Genomic DNA, 20,891 nt, shown 5'->3' with positions numbered 1-20,891 from the left:
CCCTGTTACCTAGCAGTAAAATAGGTACCTGGGTGTTAGTCAGCTGTCACGGGCTGCTTCCTGGGGGTGGAGGCCTGTTCGAGGACCGGGCCGTGGGGACACTAAAGCCCCGAAATCATCTCAAGATAACCGAAGTTGCAGAATCTGTGGTGAGAGTCATGGACACCGCCTTGACCACTATCTACGTGAATATTAACACCTGAGAGACATTAGAATTATGTGTTTATTGATACTGTTCTTAAAAGATTCCCCCAATTTGCACCAACAAGATAACGTAAGCTTTTAAGGGTTGATAGATGTTAATTTTCTTGTTTGAGGAGCTGTTCACTTGAGACAGTTAAGCAAGTCCCAGCTGTATCTGGGTACAAGTGACAGGATGAACAACCCAGCGGGTTTTCTTCCTATTGGGGAGTGTTGTACATGCTGCTATGGCGGTATGTCCACTCACAAGATGAGTGACGCTGCCCAATAAACTCGCCCCTTGGGGCAAAATTTAAAAAAAAAACACATTCAAGATTCTCAAGGAAATTGATAGGGTAGATAAAGACAGGCTATTTAACATAAGGGGCACATGCACTAGGGGACACAGGTGGAAACTGAGTGCCCAAATGAGCCACAGAGATATCAGAAAGAACTTTTTTAGTGTCAGAGTGGTTGACAAATGGAATGCATTAGGACGTGATGTAGTGGAGGCTGACTCCATAAACAGTTTCAAGTGTAGATATGATAGAGCCCAATAGGCTCAGAAACCTGTACGCCTGTTGATTAACGGTTGAGAGGCTGGACCAAAGGGCCAGAGCTCAACCCCCGCAAGCACAATTAGGTGAGTACACACACACACACACATATATATATATATATATATATAGAAGGGAGTACCACCTCTAGCTGGAAGAAGGGGGACCCATAGCCTCGGAGGAAACCACGCATAACGCATTAGAGGGAATGTTTAGATCCCCTCCAATACAGTTTCTGTGTGCTTCTCTCCTACCACCCCCTTCCTTTTTTATTTTATATATATATATATATGTCGTACCTAGTAGCCAGAACGCACTTGTCAGCCTACTATGCAAGGCCAGATTTGCCTAATAAGCCAAGTTTTCCTGAATTAATATATTTTCTCTAATTTTTTTCTTATGAAATGATAAAGCTACCCATTTCATTATGTATGAGGTCAATTTTATTTTATTGGAGTTAAAATTAACGTAGATATATGACCGAACGTAACCAACCCTACCTAACCTAACCTAACCTATCTTTATAGGTTAGGTTAGGTTAGGTAGCCGAAAAAGTTAGGTTAGGTTAGGTTAGGTAGGTTAGGTTGTCGAAAAACAATTAATTCAGGAAAACTTGGCTTATTAGGCAAATCGGGCCTTGCATAGTAGGCTGAGAAGTGCGTTCTGGCTACTAGGTACGACATATATATATATATATATATATATATATATATATATATATATATATATATATATATATATATATACATATATATATATATATATATATATATATATATATATATATATATATATATATATATATATATATATATATATATATATATATGTCGTACCTAGTAGCCAGAACGCACTTCTCAGCCTACTATGCAAGGCCCGATTTGCCTAATAAGCCAAGTTTTCATGAATTAATTGTTTTTCGACTACCTAACCTACCTAACCTAACCTAACCTAACTTTTTCGGCTACCTAACCTAACCTAACCTATAAAGATAGGTTAGGTTAGGTTAGGTAGGGTTGGTTAGGTTCGGTCATATAACTACGTTAATTTTAACTCCAATAAAAAAAAATTGACCTCATACATAATGAAATGGGTAGTTTTATCATTTCATAAGAAAAAAATTAGAGAAAATATATTAATTCAGGAAAACTTGGCTTATTAGGCAAATCGGGCCTTGCATATTAGGCCGAGTACGACGTTCTGGCTACTAGGTACGACATATATATATATATATATATATATATATATATATATATATATATATATATATATATATATATATATATATATATATATATATCGAAAAATTACAATTAATTATTCTAACACGAATTTTCTCAATATTTCTAATGTTTCTTTTCACTGTCGATGGTAATTGAAAAATCAATTCTTCAAAATTCATTTTTATTTCTAGTCTGACGCGACACTTGAACGCATTTCGTAATAACTTATTACATTTTCAAAGACTTTAGTTTACACACACAACTATAACTTGCAAACACTAAACAGAGTTCTATTATGCTATAACTTAAACGGCTTTCATTTTATATGCCTGCATTTGGGTGAGGTGATATGTTACAACAGTTTTGGATGAGGTGAAAACATACTTTCAACACAAGACAGAACATGAAACAATGGGTATAATATTGGGTAAGTTAAAGGGAAGAATGGAAGTAACTGCAGATGGCCTATTGGCCCATATTTCTTGATGCTTCTATATTGGTGCGGAGTCTTGAAGTGGGTAGAATATAGTTCTGCATTAATTGGCTGTTGATTGCTGGTGTTGACTTCTTGATGTGTAGTGCCTCGCAGATATGAAGCCGCCTGCTATCGCTGTATCTATCGATGATTTCTGTGTTTTTTGTTAAGACTTCTCTGGTGATGGTCAGCTTGTGGGAAGAGATTATATGTTCCTTAATGGAGCACTGTTGCTTATGCATCTTTAATCTCCTGGAAAGAGATGTTGTTGTCTTGCCTATATACTGAGTTCTTTGAGGCTTACTGTCCTCAAGTGGGCATTTGAAGGCATAGACGACATTGGTCTCTTTTAAAGCGTTCTGCTTTGTGTCTGGAGAGCTTCTCATGAGTAGATTGGCCGTTTTTTTGGTTTTATAGTAAATCGTCAATTGTATCTTCTGATTTTTGTCTGTAGGAATAACATTCCTATTAACAATATCTTTCAGGATCCTTTCCTCCATTTTATTAGCTGTGGAAAAGAAGTTCCTGTAAAATAGTCTAATTGGGGGTACAGGTGTTGTATTAGTTGTCTCTTCAGAGTTTGCATGGCGTTTCACTTTCCTTCTTATGATGTCTTCAACGAAACCATTGGAGAAGCCGTTGTTGACTAGGACCTGCCTTACCCTACAGAGTTCTTCATCGACTTGCTTCCATCCTGAGCTGTGGCTGAGAGCACGGTCAACAAATTGATCGAAACTGTGAACGCCAAGAAATCAGGACTCCAGCTGCCAAAGATTATTGAAGAATGCAAACCTGGATATGTGTATGGAAATGTCAAGACACACAAGCCTGGAAACCCACTTCGGCCAATCATCAGCCAGATACCCACACCCACATACAGACTGGCGAAGCGACTCAACGGCTTGCTGACTCCTTATGTCCCTTGTGCCTTCAACCTGAAGTCTCCAAAGGAATTTCTTGACTTACAGCGGGGAACACGGGCCACAGGGATAAGAACCTCGTTGGAAGTAGAGTCACTGTTTACCAACGTACCTGTGGATGAAACAATCGGGATGATAACGGACAAAGTGTATCGTGATCCGGCCTGTACTTCTCTTGACATACCAGAAAACATTCTAAGGAAACTACTCCAAGCTTGTACTAAAGAGGCACCCTTCTTGAGCCCGGATGGGCACATGTATAAGCAAGAAGATGGGGTCGCCATGGGTTCTCCCCTAGGTGTCCTGTTTGCGAACTTCTACATGGGTACCATCGAACAGAAGGTCTTAGTCAACATGAACTTGAAACCGGCCATGTACTGCAGGTATGTTGACGACATTTTTACACAGGTACCTGATGTTAGACATCTGCAGGAGCTGAAGGAGGCATTTGAGCGCAATTCTGTGTTGCGTTTCACTTACGAGATGGAGAAGGATTGGAAGCTGCCCTCTCTAGATGTAACAGTCATGGAAAGGAACGGATGTTTCCACACTGCAGTCTACACTAAGGAAACAAACATAGGAATGTGCCTCAATGCCAACAGTGACTGCCCAGACAGGTACAAGAGGAGTGTCGTTAACGCTTATGTCGACCGTGCTCCCAGCCACAGCTCAGGATGGAAGCAAGTCGATGAAGAACTCTGTAGGGTAAGGCAGGTCCTAGTCAACAACGGCTTCTCCAATGGTTTCGTTGAAGACATCATAAGAAGGAAAGTGAAACGCCATGCAAACTCTGAAGAGACAACTAACACAACACCTGTACCCTCAATTAGACTATTTTACAGGAACTTCTTTTCCACAGCTCATAAAATGGAGGAAAGGGTCCTGAAATATATTGTTAATAGGAATGTTATCCCTACAGACAAAAATCAGAAGATACAATTGACGATTTACTATAAAACCAAAAAAACGGCCAACCTACTCATGAGAAACTCTCCAGACACAAAGCAGAAAGCTTTAAAAGAGACCAGTGTCGTCTATGCCTTCAAATGCCCACTTGGGGATTTTCAGCCTCAAAGAACTCAGTATATAGGCAAGACAACAACATCTCTTTCCAGGCGATTAAAAATGCATAAGCAACAGGGCTCCATTAAGGAACATATAATCTCTTCCCACAACCAGACCATCACCAGAGAAGTCTTAACAAAAAACACAGAAATCATCGATAGATACAGCGATAGCAGGCGGCTTCATATCTGCGAGGCACTACACATCAAGAAGTCAACACCAGCAATCAACAGCCAATTAATGCACAACTATATTCTACCCACTTCAAGACTCCGCACCAATATAGAAGCATCAAGAAATATGGGCCAATAGGCCATCTGCAGTTACTTCCATTCTTCCCTTTAACTTACCCAATATTATACCCATTGTTTCATGTTCTGTCTTGTGTTGAAAGTATGTTTTCACCTCATCCAAAACTGTTGTAACATATCACCTCACCCAAATGCAGGCATATAAAATGAAAGCCGTTTAAATTATACCATAGTAGAACTCTGTTTAGTGTTTGCAGGTTATAGTTGTGTGTGTGTAAACTAAAGTCTTTGAAAATGTAATAAGTTATTGCGAAACGCTTTCAAGTGTCGCGTCAGACTAGAAATAAAAATGAATTTTGAAGAATTGATTTTTCAATATGCCTACATATATATACATATATATATATATATATATATATATATATATATATATATATTTATATACATATATATATATATATATATATATATATATATATATATATATATTTATATACATATATATATATATATATATATATATATATATATATATATATTCTGCGGGAATCGCAGAATATTATTAAATACAGAGGTCTGGCGCACTGCTACAGCTTTGTTCCGATCGGCTCGGAGACCCTCGGTTCGTGGGGAAATTGTGCATTGACGTTCCTGAAGGAATTGGGAGACAAATTGATGAGCGCTACAGAAAACCAGAGAGCAAAAAGTTTCTTGTTCCAGCGCCTCAGTGTTGCGATCCAGTGAGGAAATGCCTGTTGCGTCTTAGGCACTAGTCCAACTTCAGAGGAATTCAAAGAAGTGTTTGACTTCCAAGAATGATCGAACCCGTCTATGACATTCATCAATGTTTCCTATTGTCGTGTTTTTAAAGAGACCCATAACCTTTAAGCACCTAGCTTTTTGTATTATTTTTGTATCAACCCATGTATATCTTGTAACCATCAAATACATAATAGAGCACAAAAATAGGAAGGGGGTGGTAGGAGAAAAGAACCCAGAAACAGTATTGGAGGGGATCTAAACATTCCCTCATGTGCATTATGCGTGGTTTCCTCCGATGCTATGGTTCCCCCATCTTCCAGCTGCAGCCAGAGGTGGTACTCCCCATATATATATATATATATATATATATATATATATATATATATATATATATATATATATATATATGTCGTACCTAGTAGCCAGAACGCACTTCTCAGCCTACTATGCAAGGCCCGATTTGCCTAATAAGCCAAGTTTTCATGAATTAATATATTTTCTCTAATTTTTTTTCTTATGAAAGGATAAAGCTGCCCATTTCCTTACGTATGAGATCAATCTTTTTTTATTGGAGTTAAAATTAACATAGATATATGACCGAACCTAACCAACCCTACCTAACCTAACCTAACCTATCTTTATAGGTTAGGTTAGGTTAGGTAGCCGAAAAAGACAGGTTAGGTTAGGTTAAATAGGTTAGGTAGTCGAAAAATAATTCATGAAAACTTGGCTTATTAGGCAAATCGGGCCTTGCATAGTAGGCATAGAAGTGCGTTCTGGCTACTAGGTACGACATATATATATATATATATATATATATATATATATATATATATATATATATATATATATATATATATATATATATATATAAATATTTATATATATATATATATATTTATATATATATATATATATATATATATATATATATATATATATATATATATATATATATATATATATATATATATATATACATATATATATATGACAATGTCAGACCACGGAGGAAAAAATGAAACAGGAAATTTCCTTAAGTACTTTCGTATATTAAATACATCTTCAGAAGGTGTATTTAATAAATACATCTTCAGACCTTCTGAAGATGTATTTAATATACGAAAGTACTTAAGGAAATTTCCTGTTTCATTTTTTCCTCCGTGGTCTGACATTGTCACATTCTTAATCACGTGTTTATTTTCGTGATATACACACACATATATATATATATATATATATATATATATATATATATATATATATATATATATATATATATATATATATATATATATATATATATTATTAAATATGACCGAAAAAGTATTACCCACACCCACGTACAGACTGGCGAAGCGACTCAACGGCCTGCTGACTCCTTATGTCCCTTGCGCCTTCAGCCTGAAGTCTCCAAAAGAATTTGTTGACTTACTGCGGGGCACACGGGCCACAGGGATAAGAGCCTCGTTGGACGTAGAATCACTGCTCACCAACGTACCTGTGGACGAGACAATCGGGATGATAGCCGACAGAGTGTATCGAGATCCAGCCTGTACTCCTCTTGACATACCAGAAAATATTCTAAGGAAACTACTCCAAGCTTGTACTAAAGAGGCACCCTTCTTGAGCCCGGATGGGCACATGTATACGAAAGTAGATGGGGTCGCCATGGGTTCTCCCCTAGGTGTCCTGTTTGCAAACTTCTACATGGGTACCATCGAGCAAAAAGTCTTAGTCGACATGAACTTGAAACCGGCCATATACTGCAGGTATGTTGACGACATTTTTACACAGGTACCTGATGTCAGACATCTGCAGGAGCTGAAGGAGGCATTTGAGCAGAGTTCCGTGCTGCGTTTCACTTACGAGATGGAAAAGGATGGGAAGCTGCCCTTTCTAGATGTAACAGTCATGGAAAAGAGCGGAGGTTTCCACACTGCAGTCTACACTAAGGAAATGAACATAGGAATGTTCCGAAATGCCAACAGCGACTGCCCAGACAGGTACAAGAGGAGTGTTGTTAACGCATATGTCGACCGTGCTCTCAGCCACAGCTCAGAATGCAAGCAAGTCGACGAAGAACTCTGTAGGGTAAGGCAGGTCCTAGTCAACAACGGCTTCTCCAATGGTTTCGTCGAAGACATCATAAGAATGAAAGTGAAACGCCATGCAACCTCTGAAGAGACAACTAACACAACACCTATACCCCCTATTAGACTATTTTACAGGAACTTCTTTTCCACAGCTCATAAAACGGAGGAAAGGGTCCTGAAAGATATTGTTAATAGAAACGTTATCCCTACAGACAAAAATCAGAGGATACAACTGACGATTTACTATAAAACCAGAAAAACGGCCAGCCTACTCATGAGAAACTCTCCAGACACAAAACAGACCGCTTTAAAAGAGACTAACGTCGTCTATGCCTTCAAATGCCCTCATGGGGACTGTAAGCTCCAAAAAACCCAGTATATAGGCAAGACAACAACATCTCTTTCTAGGCGTTTAACGATGCATAAGCAACAGGGCTCCATTAAGGAACATATAATCTCTTCCCACAACCAAACCATCGCCAGAGAAATCCTAGTAAACAACACAGAAATCATCGATAGATACAGCGATAGCAGGCGGCTTGACGTTTGCGAGGCACTACACATCAAGAAGTCAACACCAGCAATCAACAGCCAATTAATGCACAACTATATTCTACACATCTCAAGACTCCGCTCCAATATAGAAGCATCAAGAAATATGGACCAATAGGCTTTCTACAATCACTTCTATTCAATACCCATTGTTTCGTGTTCTGTCTTGTGTTGATGAAATTAATACCCTATTAATGCCACCTCTTGTTCTGTCTTGTGTTGATGAAATTAATACCCTATTAATGCCACCTCACCCCATCCACCTCACTCAAATGTAGATATAAACAAAATCGGAGATGCGTAAGTTCTATTCAGTTGTGTATTTGTAAACTAAAGTCTATGAAAATGTAATAAGTTTTATGAAACGCGCTCGTGTCGCGTCAGACTAGAAATAAAAATGAATTTTGGAGAATTGATTTTTGATTTACCTCCAACAGTGAAAAGAAATGTACGAAAGATTGAGAAAATTCGTGTTAGAATTATTAATCTTACTTTTTCAGTCATATTTAATAATATATGTCTACAGGAAAGACTGCTACCAAAATATACTAATATATATATATATATATATATGTGTGTGTGTGTGTATATCACGAAAATAAACACGTGATTAAGAATGTGACAATGTCAGACCACGGAGGAAAATGAAACAGGAATTTCCTTAAGTACTTTCGTATATTAAATACATCTTCAGAAGGAATGAAGATGTATTCATTCCTTCTGAAGATGTATTTAATATACGAAAGTACTTAAGGAAATTCCTGTTGCATTTTCCTCCGTGGTCTGACATTGTCATATATATATATATATGTCGTACCTAGTAGCCAGAACGCACTTCTCAGCCTACTATACAAGGTCCGATTTGCCTAATAAGCCAAGTTTTTATGAATTAATTGTTTTTCGACTACCTAACTTACCTAACCTGACCTAACCTAACTCTTTCGGCTACCTAACCTAACCTAACCTATAAAGATAGGTTAGGTTAGGTTAGGTAGGGTTGGTTAGGTTCGGTCATATATTTACGTTAATTTTAACTCCAATAAAAAAAAAATTTACCTTCCCTGTGGGTGGCAGCGCCAGGTGGCGCTGCCACCCACAGGGAAGCAGCCAAATCCCGTAAGTATCACAGAACTGGATCACCACTACAATTTTGTCCCCATTGCTTCTGAGACACTCGGCGCCTGGGGTAAAAGTGCTACCAGTTTTTTGAAGGAACTGGGTTCTAGGCTCATTGAAACAACAAGGGACCCTAGAGCTGCCAGCTTTCTTTTCCAGCGCCTAAGCGTGGCGATACAGAGGGGAAATGCGCACTGCATCCAGGGTTCCTGCCCGCCATCTGAGGAGCTGGAGGAACTCGACAACCTATGATAACTATCTTTGTAACCTATATGTAACTCCTTTTTTTTGTAACAAGGTTCAAATAAAGCAAATATATATATATATATATATATATATATATATATATATATATATATATATATATATATATATATATATATTTATTTATATATATATATATATATATATATATATATATATATATATATATATATATATATATATATATATATGTATATATATAAATATATATATATATATATATATAAATGAATGAAAACTCACACCCCAGAAGTGACTCAAACCCATACTCCCAGGAGCAACACAACTGGCAACTACAGGGCGCCTTAATCCACTTGACCATCACGGCCGTCAAAAGGAAGTGATAGCCAAGGCTATTTGAGCCACTTCCCCGACGGCAACTCGGATGGTAATCTTGGGCATTAATATATATATATATATATATATATATATATATATATATATATATATATATATATATATATATATATATATATAAACATATATATATATATATATATATGTTTAAATATATATATATATATATATATATATATATATATATATATATATATATATATAAACATATATATATATATATATATGTTTAAATATATATATATATATATATATATATATATATATATAAACATATATATATATATATATATATATATATATATATATATATATATATATATATATGTTTTTATATATATATATATATATATATATATATATATATATATATATATATATATATATATATATATATATATATATATATATATATATATATATATATATATATATGCCTTTGAGTACCTGGGGCTCACATGGCCCCACAAAATGAGGTGATTCAATGAAATATCAATGTCCAAACTTAGGACCAAGTGCTGTTAGGTCGTTGTGGAGATACCCTCAGTTACCAATGACTTTTGTACAGTGGACTGAAGATTTCCTCCTAGACCAAATAACCAGCAATAACACTAGAGTACTCATCAGGTGGGTTATGCAGTTAATGTTGACTCCGGGTCACTGCGTCCTGTAATCCAGCCCTAAACTCCAACATGTTGAAACCGGTAGACCCTCTCCTACGTCCCCAATATAGATCTGCTGGCTAATTACACTGTACTAACTGCAACAGTCTAATATATTAATAATATAGCATAGGAAATTATACCTAAGGAAATAAGAGAGGCTTTCTGGGATTTTTAGTAAATTATGCCTCGTAACCCGGTTGAAATTCTTATGTTAGGAGCTCACAACAAAATAAATGATTTTTAGATACAACCGGGACGCGTCCTTGGAGAATGCAACAGCTCGATATGTAGCAATTCGTTTAACGGCACGACTCTGCTGTACAATTTGCACCTCTGAGTGAGACAATTCTGCGGTTATAAGCACAAATATGGCGTCTATCTGGAGAGCACAGTGATGTATCCGTCTCTCGTTCCAGGAGCTCAGGAACTCCGCCCCATGGCGGGGCGCTCCTTCCCCTCTCATCAGCTGGTAGTCACGGCACACATTTTCGGTGCAAATTCAAACCTTGTCCTTTTCTGACATTCTCACTCCATAAGATTCTTACAACCCAACACTCTCTCTCACTAATATTTACACTCGATGACATTGTACCGGGGGTAGGAAAATGAATGATGAAAAGAGAAGAAGAATAAAGTAATGGTTGGATGTTTGGGGCGAGGGAGGAAGAGAAAAGGTGAGGGAGATATGAGGAAGGAGTATGGGAGTAGCGAGGAGAGGTAGGAGGGAGGAGAAATGAAGGAGTAGTCAGGGGAAAGGGAAAGTTAGAGAGGAAGACAATGGGAACACTGAGGGAAGTAGAAGGTACATAATTAGAAGTAATAGTAGGATAAAGTAGCTGCCACCATCCATTCTAAACTTAGTACAAATAAGACAAGGAATGGAACTTGTTTGTACTTTAAGCTGTTATTAACTGTTAGGAATGTATCAAAGGCATCTGCTGTAAGCATATACACATAATCTTTAAACCGGTAAGATCAGAGTGCTCGAAACTCTAGTTTGCAATATATCAGAAAATTCAAGTTCTAGAGAACACAATTAAAGTCAGAGTAAAAAGTAAGTTAATCAAGTACTTACTTAACACTAGCTGAACTCGGCCACGCATTGTTGTGGCTCAGCAACGCATGTGCGTTACTTAGGCACAGCAACCTTTCCCTGTCTCCCAGTCCTCCCCTCCATTCCCCCCCTCCCCCGTTCCCTCGCCCTCCTAACTATTCCTCACTCCCTCATCCCCTCGTCCTCCCAACCACTTCCCACTCCCCTATCCCCTGGTCCTCCCCACCATACCCTACTCATTTGTCCCCTTGTCCCCCCCCCATTCTCCATTCACTTGTCCCCTCGACCCCATCAGCCCCAATTCCCCTATCCCCTCATCCTCCCCATCATTACCCCCTTCCCTGTCCCCTTGTCCTCACCACCATTCCCCACTCCCATCACCCTCTTCCTCCCCACTATTCACCACTCCCTCGTCCGATGCACTCCCAAAATGATCTGATGTCCCCAACAGAAAATTGGGAACATTAAATAAACTGATGTACCCATCACTGAAAAATAAGAAAAAAGTTAAAAAAACGAAATTAAAAAACTTAAAAAATAAAAAATAAACTATACTCACAAAATGAACGGTAAGGTAAACAACACAGCTCAATTCCAACACAATGTCACACATAATAATAAAATCCAAATGAAACTGAATTGAAATCTTTGAAAATTCAATTTCACTGAAACTCATTGGAATCAGAAACATAGAAATGGAATCGCAACATACTTGGTATAGTTTGTGTTGCTATTATATATAGTAGATGGCACTGTTAAAAAAAATGTTTTTACCTGTCACAGGTGTGTCATCTATATAGTACGTATATAAAAACATGCGTGTATTCGAATGGAACGTTGTGTCAGAGCAATCGGTGAAGAACTTTTGGAGATTATAGAGTGTATTGTTCTTACATACAACAGATGGCACTGTTTTTCAAAAAAGCATGTTTTTTCCTGTCACAGGTGAGGCATGTATATAGTAGGTATATAAAAACATGCGCGTATACGAATGCAACGTAGTTTCAAAATTTCAAAGCAATCGGTGAAGATTGCTTTGAAATCGATTGTGGTGTAGAAAGAGGTTTCGAAGATTCCCTCACATGTAAAACAAATAAAAAACACAGTTTTACAAAAAAGGCATGTTTTTCCTGTCACAGATGTGACATCCACATAGAATGTATATAAAACCCCGTTTGGATGTGAATGGAACATTGTGTGAAAATGTCAAAGCAATCAATGAAGAACTTTCGGAGATTAGCGATTTTGAACAAACGAACATTTACATTTTTATTTATATAAATGATAAATGATATGTATCATAATTCAAGCAATTTAACTTAATGTTCACGTTGTCATGATTAATATACAATGTGAGTCATCACACAAGAATTCGAGAATACTACAACTGACTGCCCCTGAAATCACACAACACGTTAAGTTAAGAAAACAAGAAATAAGTCACCTTATCGTTCACTCACCAAGGGTCTGAACCTAATTTGAACAGAGAGGGGAAGGAAGGGGTTGACAGGCAGAGTCCCCACCCAGCCTGCCAGCCTTGACTGGCTGCTGTTCAATCGTCCAGCCTCTCTGTCTGTTCTGTTCTGTTCCCTGCTGTTGCTGGGGGTATCCTCTCGAATGTACAGTTCACTGGGTACTTATTGCAAACATTGGAGCTAAACTCCGCCCACAAGTAAGAGGATGACGAGTAACCATGAGGAACACAGTACAGAAAACCAAGAGGAACACAACACAGATAATCAAGGGAAACAGCACAGATAACCAAGAGGAACACAGTGCAGATAACTAAGAGGAACAAAGCTCAGATAATGAAGAGGAACACAGAACAGATAACCAAGAGGAACTGCACAGATAACGACGAAGAACACAGCACAGATAACCAAGATGAACAGCACAGCTAACCAAGAAGAACACAGCGCAGATAATGAAGAACATTACACAGATACCTAATATGAACACTGCACAGAAATCCAAAAAGAGCACAGCACAGATAACCAAAAGGAACTGCGCAGACAACTAAGAGGAAAACAGCACAGATAACAAATAGGAACACAGCGCAGATAACCAAGAGGAACACAGCACAGATTACTAAGAGGAACACAGCAAAAATTACCAGGAGGAACATATCACAGATAACAAAGACGAACACTGCAAAGGTAGCCAAGAGGAACACAGCACAGATAAATAAGAGGAATACAAAATAGATAACCAAGAGGAACACAGCACCGATAACCAAGAGAAACACAGTACAGATAACCAAGAGGAACACACAATAGATAACCAAGAGGAACACAGTACAGATAACCAAGAGGAACACACAATAGATAACCAAGAGGAACACACAATAGATAACTAAGAAGAACACAGCACAGATCACCAAGAGGAACACAGCGCAGATAGAAAAGAGGAACACAGCACAGATAACCAAGAGGAACACAGCACAGAAAACCAAGAGGAACACATCGCAGATAACCAAGAGGAACGTATCACAGATAACCAAGAGAAACACAGCACAGAAAACCAAGAGGAACATAGCACAGATAACCAAGAGGAACATATCACAGATAACAAAGACGAAAAGTGCACAGATAGCCAAGACGAACACAGCACATATAAATATGAGGAACACAACACAGATAACAAGAGGAACATATCACAGATAACCAAGAGGAACACAGCACAGATAACCAAGAGGAACACAAAATAGATAACCAAGAGGAACACAGCACCGATAACCAAGAGGAACACAGTACAGATAACCAAGAGGAACACACAATAGATAACCAAGAAGAACACAGCACAGATCACCAAGAGGAACACAGCGCAGATATCCAAGATTAACAAAGCACAGATAACCAAGAGGAACACAGCACAGATAATCAAGAGAAACACAGCACCAATAACCAAGAGGAACACAGCACAGATAATCAAGATAAACACAGCACCAATAACCAAGAGGAACACAGCACAGATAATCAAGAGGAACACAGCACATATAACCAAGAGGAACACAACACAGATAACCAAGAAGAACAAAGAATAAATAACAAAGAGGAAAAGAGCACAGATAACTAAGAAGAACACAGCACAGATAACCAAGAGGAACACAGCACAGATAACAAAGACGAACACAGCACAGATAACCAAGAGGAACACAGCACAGATACAGAAGAGGAACAAAGCACAGATAACCAAGAGGAACACAGCACAGATAGAAAAGAGGAACACAGCACAGATAACCAAGAGGAACTCAGCACAAATAACCAAGAGGAACACATCGCAGATAACCAAGAGGAACGTATCACAGATAACCAAGAGGAACACAGCACAGAAAACCAAGAGGAACACAGAATAGATAATCAAGAGGAACACATTACCGATAACCAAGAGGAACACAGCACAGATAACCAAGAGGAAAACAGAAGAGGTAACCAAGAGGAACACAGCACAGATAACTAAGAGGAACACAGCATGGATAACAAAGAGGAACACAGCACAGATAATCAAGAGGAACACAGCACATATATCCAAGAGAAACACAGCACAGATATCCAAGATTAACAAAGCACAGATAACCAAGAGGTACACAGCACAGATAACAAAGACGAACACAGCACAGATAACCAAGAGGAACACATCACAGATAACCAAGAGGAACACATCACAGATGTGGGGAATAACTCAAAGGCAGCTACTCTCTTTTTTAAATTGACTTTAATAAGATAAAGTTCTATCTTATTTATTTTCTTAGTAAGAATTGAGTGAACTGTATGTACTTGATTAAACTGCCTGAAATTATCTCACAAACTATGGGGGGGACAATTGGTAGCTTAAACCAATTTGAGACGGCTCCTTCTTTAACTACCAATTGTTTACCCTTTATTACAATATTATAGCCAAGAGGTAGCCAAGAGGAACACAGCACAGATAAATAAGAGGAATACAAAATAGATAACCAAGAGGAACACAGCGCCGATAACCAAGAGGAACACAGCGCCGATAACCAAGAGGAACACAGCGCCGATAACCAAGAGGAACACAGTACAGATAACCAAGAGGAACACACAATAGATAACCAAGAGGAACACAGTACAGATAACCAAGAGGAACACAGTACAGATAACCAAGAGGAACACACAATAGATAACCAAGAGGAACACACAATAGATAACTAAGAAGAACACAGCACAGATAGAAAAGACGAACACAGCACAGATAACCAAGAGGAACACAGCACAGATAACCAAGAGGAACACATCGCAGATAACCAAGAGGAACGTATCACAGATAACCAAGAGGAACACAGCACAGAAAACCAAGAGGAACATAGCACAGATAACCAAGAGGAACATATCATAGATAACAAAGACGAACAGTGCACAGATAGCCAAGACGAACACAGCACATATAAATATGAGGAACACAACACAGATAACAAGAGGAACATATCACAGATAACCAAGAGGAACACAGCACAGATAACCAAGAGGAACACAAAATAGATAACCAAGAGGAACACAAAATAGATAACCAAGAGGAACACAGCACCGATAACCAAGAGGAACACAGTACAGATAACCAAGAGGAACACACAATAGATAACCAAGAAGAACACAGCACAGATCACCAAGAGGAACACAGTACAGATAACGAAGAGGAACACACAATAGATAACCAAGAAGAACACAGCACAGATCACCAAGAGGAACACAGCGCAGATATCCAAGATTAACAAAGCACAGATAACCAAGAGGAACACAGCACAGATAATCAAGAGGAACACAGCACATATAACCAAGAGGAACACAACACAGATAACCAAGAAGAACAAAGAATAAATAACAAAGAGGAAAAGAGCACAGATAACTAAGAAGAACACAGCACAGATAACCAAGAGGAACACAGCACAGATAACAAAGACGAACACAGCACAGATAACCAAGAGGAATACAGCACAGATACAGAAGAGGAACAAAGCACAGATAACCAAGAGGAACACAGCACAGATAGAAAAGAGGAACACAGCACAGATAACCAAGAGGAACTCAGCACAGATAACCAAGAGGAACACATCGCAGATAACCAAGAGGAACGTATCACAGATAACCAAGAGGAACACAGCACAGAAAACCAAGAGGAACACAGAATAGATAATCAAGAGGAACACATTACCGATAACCAAGAGGAACACAGCACAGATAACCAAGAGGAACACAGAAGAGGTAACCAAGAGGAACACAGCACAGATAACTAAGAGGAACACAGCATGGATAACAAAGAGGAACACAGCACAGATAATCAAGAGGAACACAGCACATATATCCAAGAGAAACACAGCACAGATATCCAAGATTAACAAAGCACAGATAACCAAGAGGTACACAGCACAGATAACAAAGACGAACACAGCACAGATAACCAAGAGGAACACAGCACAGATAAAGAAAAGGAACACAGCACAGATAAAGAAAAGGAATACAGCACAGATAACCAAGAGGAACACATCACAGATAACCAAGAGGAACACATCACAGATGTGGGGAATAACTCAAAGGCAGCTACTCTCTTTTTTAAATTGACTTTAATAAGATAAAGTTCTATCTTATTTATTTTCTTAGTAAGTAAGAATTGAGTGAACTGTATGTACTTGATTAAACTGCCTGAAATTATCTCACACACTATGGGGGGGGGGGACAATTGGTAGCTTAAACCAATTTGAGACGGCTCCTTCTTAAACTACCAATTGTTTACCCTTTATTATAATATTATACCACATGTGGTGGTTCACTTATTATTATATCATACCACATATGGTGGTCTAATCTACTAGTAATAATTACTAATTATGACTACTAATACTACTATAACAAAGATGGCTTAGCTGAGCCTGTTGTAGGGGCCTGCTAAGGCGTGTAGATGTAGTATCAAGATGGGTGTGGCCCTGTGCCTCCTTGTGCCACGTAATGGCGGCTGGTGGGAAGTCTACAAGGCCTGGCAAACAGCTAGTTATATTATGTTTATGGTCCAACTGTCTGCACAGATTCTTGTTGCTCCTATCACAATTTACCTGTATGGGATGCAAGGAATTAATCAAAGTTCCCTAAACATATCAATTACAGGTATGACATGAAGTGTGAGGGCTGTAAAATGGAGTACACGTACATTGTGGTTGGGGTCTTCATACCTATAACCGACTATCTTATAAATGAAAAAATGTGTACACTATAATTTCAAATATACAATACTCGATAAGCCGGATACAGGATTGCTCCAGAATGGTAGTGGTGTTGGGGAAGTTGCTTGGGGCAGAGTAAGTCTATCCAAGACGACTAGTAATCAACACTTCTAGAGCACCCATATGTTTGTTATTGTTCTGAGGTGAGAGTCAGTCTCTGTCTAGGGCCAACACCCTCAGGCTTGGTTCACTTCTCAAGTAATTTACATTACAAAGGAATCAAGCTACATTTTGATGTTAGTAATTATATTCAGTCTTGTTGATTACTTTTTTGTTATATCTAGATACAAAACTATTGTATGAACAGTTTTAGAACATTGTAATATACGTGTTGTCTATGACGTCACGGGATCTCCCATTTTCTTTCCTCAAGGGAAAACGAAAAAGGGAATACTATGTTATGTGTGTGTGTGTGTGTGTGTATGTGTGTGTCGGATTCCGACAACAGATAACCAAGAGGAACATATCACAGATAACCAAGAGGAACATATCACAGATAACCAAGAGGAACACAGCACAGATAACCAAGATGAACACAGAATAGATAATCAAGAGGAACACAGCGCAGATAGCCATGAGAAACACAGCACCGATAACCAAGAGGAATACAGCACAGATAACCAAGAGGAACACAGCACAGATAACCAAGAGGAACGCAGCACATATAACCAAGAGGAGCACAGCACAGATAACCAAGAGGAACACAGTACAGAAAAACAAGAGGAACACAGCAGGTTATATCCTTCCAGGTGGTGGCCAACCTGTCTGGTCTTGGTGATTGTCGTTCAGGAAATTTACTATTTTCCTAGTGTGAAATCTCGCCAGTGTTTGAGGAGTAAATAGTGTTGACATTAGTGTTAAGGTTCAGGCAGGGTTCCCACACACACGGGTATCTGCAGAAGACCACAGAATAAACAGTCTGATAAATGCAAATTGCATTCATGTTCAGGGAAACTTGTTAGGTTGTTGTTGTTGGTTAAGATTCAGCTACTCGAAACAAAATTCCCAAATAGCACGGGCTATGGTGAGCCCGTAGTGGGCTTGTGACCTTTAGGGTTATCGAGGTCCATGTAGGGAGATGACTGACGTTCCCCCAGGACGCAACCTAGAACAGTAGCCTATATCCAAGGTCACTATTTAAACAGGCGAGTCAGAAGTAAGATCACTTTTGCCAATGACTGATCTTCTCCGTGATGTAAATCACAACAGGAGCTTTGCTCCCGGAATACCTACTTAATGCTAAGAATATCCGTTCAAAAAATTGAACAAAGAATCATGCACAAACGTCTTGAGTTGCCGGGGAGCCGATCGAGGGCCCACTCGGTTGTGAACCCTCCCTGGAATATTTCCCGTCTCACCTCCTTAATTATCACTCCCTAACATTCTCCCTCCCTAATTATCATTCCCTAACATTCTCCCTCCCTAATTTTCATTCCCTAACATTCTCCATCCCTATCATTCTCCTTCCCTATCATTCTCACTCACTAACATTCTCACCTCCAAGTAGTCTCACTTCCTGACATTCTCCTTCCCAAATATTTTCAGTCCCAAAACATTCTCACTCCCTAACATTCTCCCTCATTAACATTCTCGCCACAAAACATGCTCCCCGCCCTGATATTCTCACTACATAACATTCTCTCTCCCCAACATTCTCCCTCCCAAAACATTCTCACTCCCTAACATTCTCTTTCCTGACATTCTCCCTCCATAGCATTCTCACTCCCTAACATTCTCACTCCCTAACATTATCACTCTCTAACGTTCTCACTCCCTAACATTCTCACTCCCTAACATTCTCACTCTCTAACGTTCTCACTCCCAAACATTCTCACTCCCCAACATTCTCACTTCCTATCATTCTCTTTCCTAACGTTCTCTTTCCTAACATTCTACCTCCATAACATTCTCACTCCCTAACATTTCTCATTCCCAGCATTCTCACTCTCTAACATTCTCACTCTCTAACATACTCACTTCCTAACATTCTCACTCCCTAACATTCTCACTCCCTAATATTCTCAGTCCCTAACATTCTAACTCACTAACATTCTCACTTCACAACTTTGTGACTCCTTTAACATAATGCCTCCCTAACATTCTCCCTCCCGAAAATGTGAGAATGTTAAGGAAGGAGAATGTAAAGGAGGATGAACGTTAAGGAGGGAGAATGCAGGGAATGAGAATGTTAGGGAGGGAGAATTCTAGGAAAAAGAACGTTAGGAAAGAGAATGTTAGGGAGTGAGAATGTTAGGGAGAGAGAATGTCAGATAAGAGAATGTTAGGGAGCGAGAATGTTCGGGAGAGAGAATGTTATGTAGTGAGAATGTTTTGGGAATGAAAATGTTTGGTAGGCAGAATGTTTGGGAGTGATCATGTTAGTGAGGGAGAATGTTGGGGAGTGAGAATGTTTAGGAAGGAGAATGTTAGGAAGTGCGACTATTTGGGAGTGAGAATGGTTGTGAGTGAAAATGATAAGGAAGGAGAATGATAGGGAGGGAGGATGACAGGGAGGAAGAATGTTAGTGAGTGATAAGTAGGGAAGGAGAATGTTAGAGGAATGATAATTAGGGAGGGAAGACGGGAAATATTCGTGCGAGGGTTCACAACGGAGTGGTCGCTAGATCGGCTCCCCGGCAACACAAGACGTTTGTGTGTGATCCTTCGTACAATTTTTTGCATGGATATTCGTAGCATTAAGTTGGTATTCCGGGAGCAAAGCTCCTGTTGTGATTTACATCATGGAGAAGGTCAGTCGTTGGCCAGAGTGATCTTACTTCTGACTCGCCTGTTCATCTTCCAGTAAATAGTGACCTTGGAGATAGGTTACTGTTGTAGGTTGCGTCCTGGGGAAACGGCGGTCATCTCCCTTCAAGGACCTCGATAACTGATCACAAACCCACTACGGGCTCACCATAGCCCGTGCTACTTGGAACTTTTGTTTCGAGTAGCTGAATCTTAAACAACAACAGCTACCTAACAGGTTTCCCTGACCATGAAGGTAATTTCCATTTATCAGAGTATTATTGTTTGAACTTCTGCAGATGCTCGTGTGTGTGGGAACCCTGCCTGAACCTTAACACTTATGTCAACACTATTTACTCTTCAAACACTGGTGT

Source organism: Procambarus clarkii, chromosome 80, assembly GCF_040958095.1.
Source record: "Procambarus clarkii isolate CNS0578487 chromosome 80, FALCON_Pclarkii_2.0, whole genome shotgun sequence".
In the NCBI taxonomy this organism is placed as follows: Eukaryota; Metazoa; Arthropoda; class Malacostraca; order Decapoda; family Cambaridae; genus Procambarus; species Procambarus clarkii.
This window is presented reverse-complemented; position numbering follows the sequence as displayed.